Source organism: Myotis davidii, unplaced genomic scaffold (genome assembly GCF_000327345.1).
Source record: "Myotis davidii unplaced genomic scaffold, ASM32734v1 scaffold2277, whole genome shotgun sequence".
Classification (NCBI taxonomy): domain Eukaryota; kingdom Metazoa; phylum Chordata; class Mammalia; order Chiroptera; family Vespertilionidae; genus Myotis; species Myotis davidii.
In genome coordinates this window covers 7,275-18,181 of record NW_006288616.1, presented here as the reverse complement: position 1 = coordinate 18,181, position 10,907 = coordinate 7,275, and the positions used below count along the sequence as shown (strand labels likewise).

The following is a 10,907-nucleotide window of genomic DNA, read 5'->3' as shown; positions in this document are numbered from 1 at the left end:
AGGGTAGGGGTCCCCACTGGGGTGCCTGGCCAGTCTGGGTGAGGGGCTGAGGGCTGGTTTCAGGCTGGGGTGACTGAAGCTCCCAACCGCTCCTTTTTTCCTTTTTTTTTTTTTATATTCTGGGCCAGCTTTAGCTTGAGGCTTGGCTCCAGCTCTTAGGCCTCCGCTGCTGAAGGTAGGTTTCTGGCCTTTGCATACAATGTTGCGATCCTGCTGGCTGAAGTCCTGTGGTATTTGTTACATAGTTTCTTAACTGCAGGTGGGGAACGTTGGAGTCCTCCATCACTGAGGCAAGCAAGCCTCATGTTAGTTTCAAGCTGCCTGGCTGCCGGCCGCCATCTTGGCTGACAGTTAATTTGCATATCTCGCTGATTAGCCAATGAAAAGGGTAGCGGTCGTATGCCAATTACCACGTTTCTTTTTTATTAGTGTAGATATATATGTTAAATGTAATAATTTTTGTCTGTTAATTTTAAGAAAAACTTATTTTTTGTTATTATATGGACATTTGATTCAAAAGTTTAAAACAAAGTAATGGTCTGGCTCTGAGTTATATTTTAAATGTTTTCACATGATTGGCCGGCCAATTCCTACAGACAGTGAATAACTTACTTTGCAGTGGGTCACTCATATGCCAGCTAACTAGCTCCTTATCTTAAAAAAATCATTATCATAGTTCATAGTCTCAACTGTCTAAAATTAACATCTATATATGTTATAATTGCAAAACCACATGTTATTACGTGTTCAACTTCATTGAAGTACATCTACCTTCTTATGTAACTCCCTCACCAAGCAGATATTTCCCCTCCATAGTCATTAGGGTTTGTCTGTGAGATTATACTGGGAAATCACATCATAACAGCTCAGGCTTAGCCCCGCCCCTTGCATTTATCTTTGAGCAACCTCACCCAAATCTGGCAGTCCTTCTTTGTACCAGGTCGGTGAGCAGTGCAGCTCCTGTCCAGGGAAAGTGAGTATCTAATTGGTTTTATGCTAGTGGCACTTGTCTGTCTTTTTTCAGTCATCTCCATAATTCAAGACCTAGGCACAGAACAAGTGTCACCAGGTTTGAAGTCACAGCTGAGACTGAAGTACGAATTCATCATGTTTTCCAAAGGTACAATAATTTTGTTTATTAAAGCTATGCTTGTGAAACATCTAGTTAACATACCTACTACATTTGTAATTGAGGAGATGATGCTATTTTTACTCGAGAAAGTAATAACGTATGGAGTCAATATGTTAATGACGGTCTTAAAACAACTAAGTAAATTGGCAATTGAGACTATTCTTACGTTTGTAAAGAGGAAGATTGATGCTGTTATTGAAACCCAATTTGATAAACTTAAGAAAAATATCACTTCATTCTTTAAGAAGAAGAATCTATATATATACACTGGGGCCTTGAATTACGAGTGCCCTGACTAACAAGTTTTTTGAGATACGAGCCGTCTCTTGGCCGATTTTTTGCTTTGAGTTGTGAGCTAAAATTCGGGTTACGAGCCAGCTTCAGATACCCCACCGCTAGTTGGCGCAGCGAATGTGAAAATTGATTTGACATACGAGTAATTTGAGTTATGAGCTCCATCACGGAACGAATTAAACTCATAAGTCAAGGCCCCACTCTATTGATTTATAATAAAAATAAAATATCTCTTATTAAAAATATTTCTGTGAGATGTTTTATTAACCTTTTGCCTCCATAATTTTTAAAATGTGATTGCCTGACTAAAGAGACAGATTTGAAACTAAAAACAAAAACCTAGATAAAAATAAATGTAGCAACTGCTTTAGTAATAAGGTTAAAAGAGAAAAATAGATAAGAACAAAACATATAATAATAACATATTGAATACCTGAATAACATTGCCAGACCTCTAGCAATGTGGAACAAGAAAAAAGAAAGAAGTGGCAGACAAACAAAATGCATATAAGAGGAGGGAACAAAGTTAGATTCAGGGGAAGTTAATACAACAACAGAAGACAGTACTACTTCCATATATGCTCAGCCTAGATCAAATTGGTATGTTTCTGGAAAATATACAAAAGTTGGTGCAAGAAGAAATAGATATATTGTGTTCCTTTATATTTTAATGGATGCTTTCTCCTTTAGTTATTGTTACTCATCATTATAAAAAACTTTAATTTTGCTTTTTCATGTGGTCAATTATATTTTTACTAGAGGCCCAGTGCACAAAATTTGTGCATGGGGGGGAGGTGTCCCTCAGCCTGGCCTGCACCCTCTCCAATCTGGGACCCCTTGGAGGATGTCTGACTGCCGGTTTAGGCCTGATCCCTGTCACAATCTGGGACCCTTGGCTCCTAACCTCTTGCCTGCCTGAATGCCTGATCACCCCTAAATGCCTCTGCCTGCCTGCCTAATCTCCCCCTAATCACTCCCCTGATGGCCTGATCACCCCCAACTGCCCTCCCCCTATTTACCTGATCACCCCAAAAGCCCTCCCCTGCCCAACTAATTGCCCCCAACTGCCCTCCCCTGCCAGCCTGATTGCCCCCAACTGCCCTACCTGCTGGGCTTATTGCCTCCTAACTTCTTGCTCCCCTGTGCCGGCCTGATCTCTCCCCTAACTGCTTGCTCCCTTGCACCAACCTGATTGCCCTAACTGCTGGCTCCCTTGCCAGCCTGATTGCCCCTAACTGCCTCTGCTTCAGCCCCTGCCACTGTGGCTTTGTCCAGAAGGAAGTCAGACATCCAGAAGATGTCCAGTCAATCCAGTCTAATTAGCATATTACCCTTTTATTAGTATAGACTAGAGCCCTGGTGCATGAAATTCATGCACTGGGGGTGTCCTTCAGGTCAGCCTGCACCCTCTCCAATCTGGAACTCCTCAGGGGATGTCCGACTGTCAGTTTAGGCCCAATCCCCCAGGGCATCCCTCTCACTATCAGGATTGCTGACTCCTAACCACTAGCCTGCTTACCCCTAACTGCTTCTGCCTGCCAGCCTGATCACCCCCTAACCACTCCCCTGCCAGCCTGATTGATGCCTAACAGTTCCCCTGCTGGCCTGGTCACCCTTAACTTCCCTCCCCTGCTGGCCCAGTCGCCCCCAACTGCTCTCTCCTGCTGGCCCGATTGCCCACAACTGCTCTCCCCTGCCAGCCATCTTGTGGCCGCATGGGGGTGGCCATCTTTCACCACATGAGGGCTGCCATGAGGGTGTGATGGTCAATTTGCATATTACCTCTATTATATTGGATGTCTTATGTTTTATCATTTTTCATTGGTCATATGTTCTTTTTAGTGTTTTATCTTGTGCTTTTGTTGTTGTTGTTGTTAATCCTTGGAATATTAGTGTCTTTTTTTTTTTTAAATCCTCACCAGAGGATATTTTTCCCATTGATTTTTAGAGAGAGTGGGAGAGGGAAAGACAGAGAGAAATATCGATGTGAGAGAAGCACATCAATTGGTTGCCTCCTGTAGGAGCCCTGACCAGGACCTGGGCTGGGCAGGAGCCTACAACCCAGTACATACCCTTGACCAGAATCAAACCTGGGACCCTTTGGTCCATAGGCTGACACTCTATTTACTGAGCCAAACAAGCTAGGGCTTGTGCTTTCTTTTTGTTTGTTGTCTTATCATTGACCTTTATAAGAATGATCCTTTTGGTTTTTACATTTGAGGTAATGTATATTTATTTATTTACTAGAGGCCCGGTGCATGAATTCATGCATGGGTGGGGTTCCCAGGGGGGTGGGGTTCGGCCAGAACATGACTGACCCTCCTGGTGGGTGGTGGGATGCCCTTGCCGGCCTTGGATCCAGAGCCATCCCACTGACATTCGTGCTGGTTGTTGGGAGCTACCTAGCAACCGGCCACTTTTATATTGTTTCTGCATTGTGGAGCGGAGCGTCTATGGAGGGGAAGCAGCCACGATGCCTGAGGCAGACTTCTAGGAAGCCAGCAGTGCTGTCGGGATCATGCCAGCGGTGCTGGTCCATCGGTGCCTGGCCTGTTCTCCAGAGATTGGACCTGTAGGACTACTGAGGGAGTGAGTGGCTGCTGCGGGGCTGGTGGGCCACTGGGATGGGTTGGTCAGCAGAGCAGTGCTCCCACTGTGGGAGCACACTGATCACCAGGGGGCAGCTCTTGTGTTGAGCATCTGCGCCCTGGTGGTCAGTGCGCATCATTGCAACCTGTCATTCAGTTGTTTGGTTGCTTATGCTTTTATATATATACTAGGGGCCCGGTGCACAAAGATTCATGCACTGAGGAGGGGGGTGAGGGGGGTTCCTCAGCCCGACCTGCACCCTCTCCAATCTGGGAGCCCTCAGGCGAGACCTCTCCAATCCGGGAGTTTCTGCCTGTCTTTGCAATCATAACAGCAAATTGTCTGAGACCCCTAACCCAGTTTGGTTTGTTGCTCATAGAATAATAGAGGCTTTTTTTTTTCTTTGCTTTAGTTTTATTCATTTCAAATGGGCCGGATCCAGCCCGCGGGCCGTAGTTTGCCCACGGCAGCTCTAGTGTCTCCATCTGCCACCAGAACCATGATTCCCAACATTCCTGGTGCTCCCCATGCTCTGGGCTTCTGCTTCCAGTCCTGGGGCTGCCACCAAAGCTACTATTCCCAGAATTCCTGGTGCTCCTCATACTCTGGGTTTTCCTCGATCAAGGGAGCCACGTCCACCCAAACTGCTGGCTTTCCCACTCTGCTCTGTGCATGCAAATTACCTGCCATCTTTGTCAGGTTAATTTACATACTCACTCCTCATTGGCTTGTGGGCATGGCTTGTGGGTGTGGCTTGAGCATAGCAGAGGGATGGTTAATTTGCATATTTCTCTTTTATTTGTAGGATATAGATTTGTTTGTTTGCTTTTCTTTATATATTACCTTACGCTTTTCTTTATTGTTTGTCTTACCCATCAAGAATTTTTATTACACATTTTCATTTGCCATATTTTAATATTTTAAATTGTGTTTCTCATATTTTATCTTTGCTGCTCTTTCTTGTTCCTTTCATTGCTCTTTATCAAAAGTTTTCTTTCCTTTTTTTAAATATAAACTTACCTTTTTTGGCCATAAATTTTTAAATTTGTTTCCTTAAATGTAATTAAAAAATATGTAACCACTGCACAGAAAAATTGTCAAACTTTACTTCATTGCACAATGGAAAAACATGTAGACAAAGCTTTTTTTTTTTAAAAAAAGTGCATACTTAATTTTTATGTTTAGTTTTGTTGTATTCCTTTATCTTTTATCTTTTACTTTATCTTTGCCAGTTGTCTTATTAATCACTATTAAACATTTTTATTTTGTTTTTTCATTGGGCTTGATTTATTTTTATCTATTTCATTTGATGTGTTATTCAAATATATTTTTGGAATATATATGTATATATATATGCAGTTGTTCAAATATATATTTTAGTGCATACTTACTTGTTTCTATTAAATTAAAATATATATGTAGTTTTTAAAGTTTCAGCCATGAATATTTTTCCATTGATTTCTTAGAGAGAGTGGAAGAGAGAGGAAAGACAGAGAGAAATATTGATGTGAGAGAAACATCAATTGGTTGCCGCTTGCACTGACCCTGACCAAGGTTGGGACTAGGGAGGCTCCTGAAACTGAGGTATATACCCTTAATCAGAATCGAACCTGGAACCTTTCGATATGCAGGTCGATCCTCTATCTGTTGAGCTAAACCAGCTAGGGCTTTGTTAGTTTAATATTTATAAAAATCGTATGTACTTCTTTTAATTTAAGTGTATAAAAGTCTCTCAATATTGTCCCATGGATGGATAGTTATATTTTCATATATATGTGAAATGTAATAATTTTTGTCTGTTAATTTTAAGAAAAACTTTATAGCCAAAACCGGTTTGGCTCAGTGGATAGAGCGTCGGCCTGCGGACTGAAGGGTCCCAGGTTCGATTCCGGTCAAGGGCACATACCTGGGTTGCGGGCACATTCCCAGTGGGAGATGTGCAGGAGGCAGTTGATCGATGTTTCTCTCTCATCGATGTTTCTAACTCTCTCTCTCTCTCCCTTCCTCTCTGTAAAAAATCAATAAAATATATTTTAAAAAAGAAAAGAAAAACTTTATATTCATTATAATATGGCCATTTGATTTGAAAATTTAAAACGAAATAGTGATCTGGCTCTGAGTTGTATTTTAAATATTTTCACATGATTATCCCACCAATTTCTACAGATAGTGATTAAGTTACTTGGTAGCAGGTCTCTCATATGCCAGCTAACTAGCTCCTTATCTTAAAAAAATCTTTATAATTTTAGACAGTCGCAACTGTCTAAAATTAACATTTATATTAATGTTTATATGTTTTACTAGGAGCTCAGTGCACCATTTGAAATCGCACGGCACCACCCACCCTTGGTCTGGCCCTGCCTCCCTCTCTGGCCCTTGAAGCAGCTGCAGCCGCTGCTGATCAGGCCCTCCCCCAGTGCAGGTGTGTGGAGGCCCCTGCCATCCCATCCCTGATGCTGCACCTGCAACCTCCGCCTGTCCGGCCCACCCGTTATGGCATCCTGGTTAATTAGCCTATTTCTCTATTATATATATAGATAATTAGAAGGATCACATGTTATTACGTGTTCAACTTTATTGAGGTGCAACTACCTCCTTATCTAACTCTCACACCACGTGGATATTTCCCCTCCAAGCACACTGGGGTTTGTCTGTCAGATTAGACAATGTTAAACCCTTTGCTTCCAGAGCCCTTCCCGGGAAATCACACAATCACAGCTCAAGCTTAGCCCTGCCCCTTGCATTTATATATATTTTTTAATTTATTGATTAAGTTACTACATATATGTCTTTATCCCCATGTTATCCCCTCCCCCCCCACTCATGCCCTCACTTCCCTGTTGTCTGTGTCCATTGGTTAGGCCTATATGCTTGCATATAAGTCCTTTGGTTGATCTCTCCCCCTTACCCTTTTCTACCTTCCCTCTGAGGTTTGACCATCTGATCGATGCTTCTCTGTCTCTGGATCTGTTTTTGTTCATCACAACCTTCCCCAAATCTGGCAGTCCTGCTGTGTCTCAGCTGGGTGAGTAGCGCCACTCCTGTCCAGGGGAACTGAGAACCCAATCGCTTTTATGCTCATGACATTGACCTCTGTTTTCAGTCACCTCGATAAATTAAGATCCAGCACAGAACAAGTGGCACCAGCTTTGAAGTCACAGCTGAGACGGAAGTACCTACTCATCATATTTTCCAAAGGTATGATAATTTCATTTATTCAAGGCCTGCTCATGAAATATCTAGTTGATATATCTAGTCTATTTGTAATGAATACCATGGTGCTATTTTTACCAGAGAAATTAATAACATATCGAAATAGCAAGTTAATGAAGATCATTAAACAAGTACCTATGTTTGCAGTTAAGACTATTCTTAAGTTTGTAATGAGAAAGATTGCTGCTGTTACTGAAACCCAGTTTGTTAAACATATGAAAAATATCACTTATTTCTTTAGGAAGAAAAATCTCCATGAACCAATCTGCACCAATATGGCTTAAGAAAAAATAATAAATGATCATGGAAAACAATGATCAATTATGAGTGAGCAACCACTTGCCTTCCTGGATGAATCACAACTAAACCAATTTATTGATTTACAATCACAAAATAAAAATATCTCTTATTGAAAATATTTTTGCAGGAACTTTTATCAGCCTTTTGCCTCCATAATTTTACTGAATCTGATTGCCTGACTAACCAAACAGTTTTGAAACTGAATAAAATAAAGTCTTGGTAAACAGAATGCAGTGTAAGGCCTGTGTCTGTGTTGAGGTCTGTCTGAAACTGGGATGGGTGCATGGGGCAAAGCGGAGACTGGTAGACAAGAAGAGCTTCATGAGTAATGGGGCTGCCTGCTAAGGAGCTTGAGGCTGCATTGGGTTTAGAGAATTTAGGAAAAGCAGGTCCAAAGGCTAAAATTGAGGAGTTAAGAGTCCTGAGTGACTTTGCTGACCACCTGCCTAAATGGAGAATCTCTAGCCCGAGTCCACACTGTGGGTGGTTTGAGGGGCAATCTCTCATCTAAGTGAGGGATATGGAAATGGACCAGGGTAGAAATGAGAGTCTAGAGCAGCTGTTCTCAACCTGTGGGTCGCGACCCCTTTGGTAGTCGAACGACCTTTTCACAGGGGTCGCCTAAATACATCCTGCATATCAGATATTTACATTACAATTCATAACAGTAGAAAAATTACAGTTATGAAGTAGCAACGAAAATAATTTTATGGTTGGGGGTCACCACAACATGAGGAATTGTATTAAAGGGTCGCGGCATTAGGAAGGTTGAAAACCACTGGTCTACAGGGTAAAACAATAGAATGAATGGAACACAGGGAGACCTCCCAGAGGCTTCTTGGTGTCATATTTTTGGTAATTGGGACCGAAGAGGCTCAGGTCCTCCCCTTATCCAGGTATTGTCAGCACCTCCTCAGGTGGCTGGAAGGGCCATGAGCTTCATGCTCCCAGTGGGGAAATGTCTTCGCAACTGGACTGATCTGTATTCCTTGCAATACACAGCTTTTGAATCAGTTGGTGTAGTACCCCACCAGCTCTTTTGGGAAAACAGTACAATGATGGGAATGCTTAATGGACAAGAGCACATTTCACTGCAGAGATCTTTCAGGTAAGAAGAAAGAAAACCTTGTAGATAGCTCTTACATCTGGAGAGGCCTCAGCTCCACATTTACCACAGACTTCTAAGGTCCTAGGTCCCCAAGCCTCACCTCTTTCCTCAACCCCTTGGGCTCAGCAAGCTGAAAAGACACTATGCCACTCTATCCTCTTCCACCAGGAACCCCCAAACCCACTTGATGCCTCCTTTGTGGGCACTTCTTCCCAATTGCAGTCTCAGGATCAGAGGCCTGGGGGCACTGGCAAGTTGACATTTTGTGTTTCTATGGTGCTTGGAGGGAAAATTGAAACTGCCAGATCCAAACCCACTTTGGGAAACATGTAGCGCTAATGTTATCTAACCAAAGCTGGACACTGACAACCATGGCCCTCACTCTAGACATTGTGATCCCTGGACTATAGCCCATATGCTCCTCCCAACACCAGCCCACCCGCCTTTCCCACCCCTCTGCAGGCTGGAGTCCTCAGCCTGTGCCCGAAGATCTGACCCCTCTGTAGTCCTCCTACATTCTCTTCATCCTCAACCAAGACTAATGTGACCAAAACCCAGGATCAGGTAGCTGCTGCCACAAAAGCCAAACCGGTGAGACAGGCGCTGGTGCAAAAGGAAAGAGGCTTATTTAGGTTCCACGCCTGGGAGCATGATGGACTGACCTTTCAAAGAGCATCCCTTCTCCCTGCTCAAACCTGGAGTTCCTATGGGAATAGGGCCGGAAGGTCTTTATTTCCTACCTGATTATCTTGCCAGCTATTGGCCCTGTGTGCTTGGGCCCTATGCTTTCATCTTTCTAGCTTTTGGTGCACTTGGTATCAGAAATTCCCCCTTAGCCATCGTGGCCACGGGTGAGAATCCCTAGTGTTCCCTAACCAAGGTATCAGGATCAGAGTGCAGAGGGGTGCTTTAGGACCTGCAGACAGGAAGCCTGGAGATGGCACAAATCTCAGCCCACCTTCTGATGCAGGACCCAGCACCCAGACATCCCTGGGCTCTGGTTGGAGACCAGTGGAACTCTGTGCAGCCCCTGCATGGCCCACACCTCTGAAGTGACCAGCTGGGCTGTGCTCACCCTGCTGCCGGCTGCCCTGACTACAACGGACTGTCTTACCATAACCCTAACACCCCATACCTTTCTACCCTTCCTGCTTCCCCAATGGTTATAGTTCTGCTCCCTACTCTGTCCAGGACCTCACCCCTTTCTGCCAACCATGGCAGCCCCTGGTTTCTAAAGGCCATCTGACCCCCAGGTCTCTCTAGGTTTCTGCTCTATGCTCAGAGGCCAACCCAAGGTCACAGGGCCAAACAGAACCCAGAGGAAAGATTTTACTTCGCATTTCCCTGTATCCTGTGGGTGGACTCACACTGGGACAGGAAAGTGGAGTTTGTGAAGAATACAAAAAAAAAAACCCCAATAGATGAGGACAGAAATATTTGCAGTGTTGTGTGTGCTTCCCTGGAGTGAGCTGGGTGATTACAGGGCATTGAATACATTGGGTGGAGGGCGCTTGTCCGGGTTGGCAACTGTTTGTCTAATAGCATTCGGGCTCCATTCCATTGCCTTTTAAAGGAGTTTTAACACCTCATACACCATCAAGGTTCTATAACAGAAGATCTTTGAAAGATTTGTGCATCTTCTCCCTTACATGTGAGGTGAAAATTCATGTGGAATTGCAACAATGTTGGAGGTTAGGGTCCTTCCAGCTCTCTAGCATGTCATCAGTCACCTATCACACATGTAATTTGGTCAGTGTTTCTCCCAATATCAGTGAGGAGACCTTAAAGTTTTCCTTGTTCTGATGTGCCAACATATAGAGGCTGTGCAGGATCTTTCAGACAGGGGATTAGGGAGGGAGCAGGTGGTCACCTGGGTGTCTCCAAAGTGTATCTGAGTGGATAAGACATCCAGCCTGTTCACACCTTCTCTAACAGTCCAAGAGACTAGAAGCTGGAAATGGGTGTCACTGTGCTGGAATCTTGTGTGTGTGTGCAGGACCCTGTTCCCCTCCCAGACTCTCTGGGAGACCCTCTTTTTGCCTTTTCAAGTTTCTGGAGCTTTTACTCATTCTTGGCTCATGTCCCTGCATCACATGCCTTCCATCCCTGCTTTCATGGCCATATCTCCTTTTTCCCTTCTCTTGCTTATGCGTCTCTCTCTCTCTCTCTCTCTCTCTCTCCCTCTCCCTCTCCCTCCCCCTCTCCCTCTCCCTCTCTCTCTCTTCCGCATAAGCAAACTTGAGATTACATGAATAGAGTAGTCTTTCCATT

The 10,907-nt window shown here is 43.9% G+C and overlaps 1 long non-coding RNA gene across 1 annotated transcript; it reads left to right on the top strand.

The window, feature by feature from the left end:
• The first annotated feature begins 929 nt into the window (after window positions 1-929).
• On the top strand, window positions 930-6,348 carry LOC102772577. The gene is made up of 4 exons (XR_001513364.1): window positions 930-940; window positions 1,025-1,120; window positions 5,482-5,599; window positions 6,320-6,348. It is a non-coding gene; the product is annotated as an uncharacterized LOC102772577 (long non-coding RNA).
• Window positions 6,349-10,907: the final 4,559 nt, after the last annotated feature.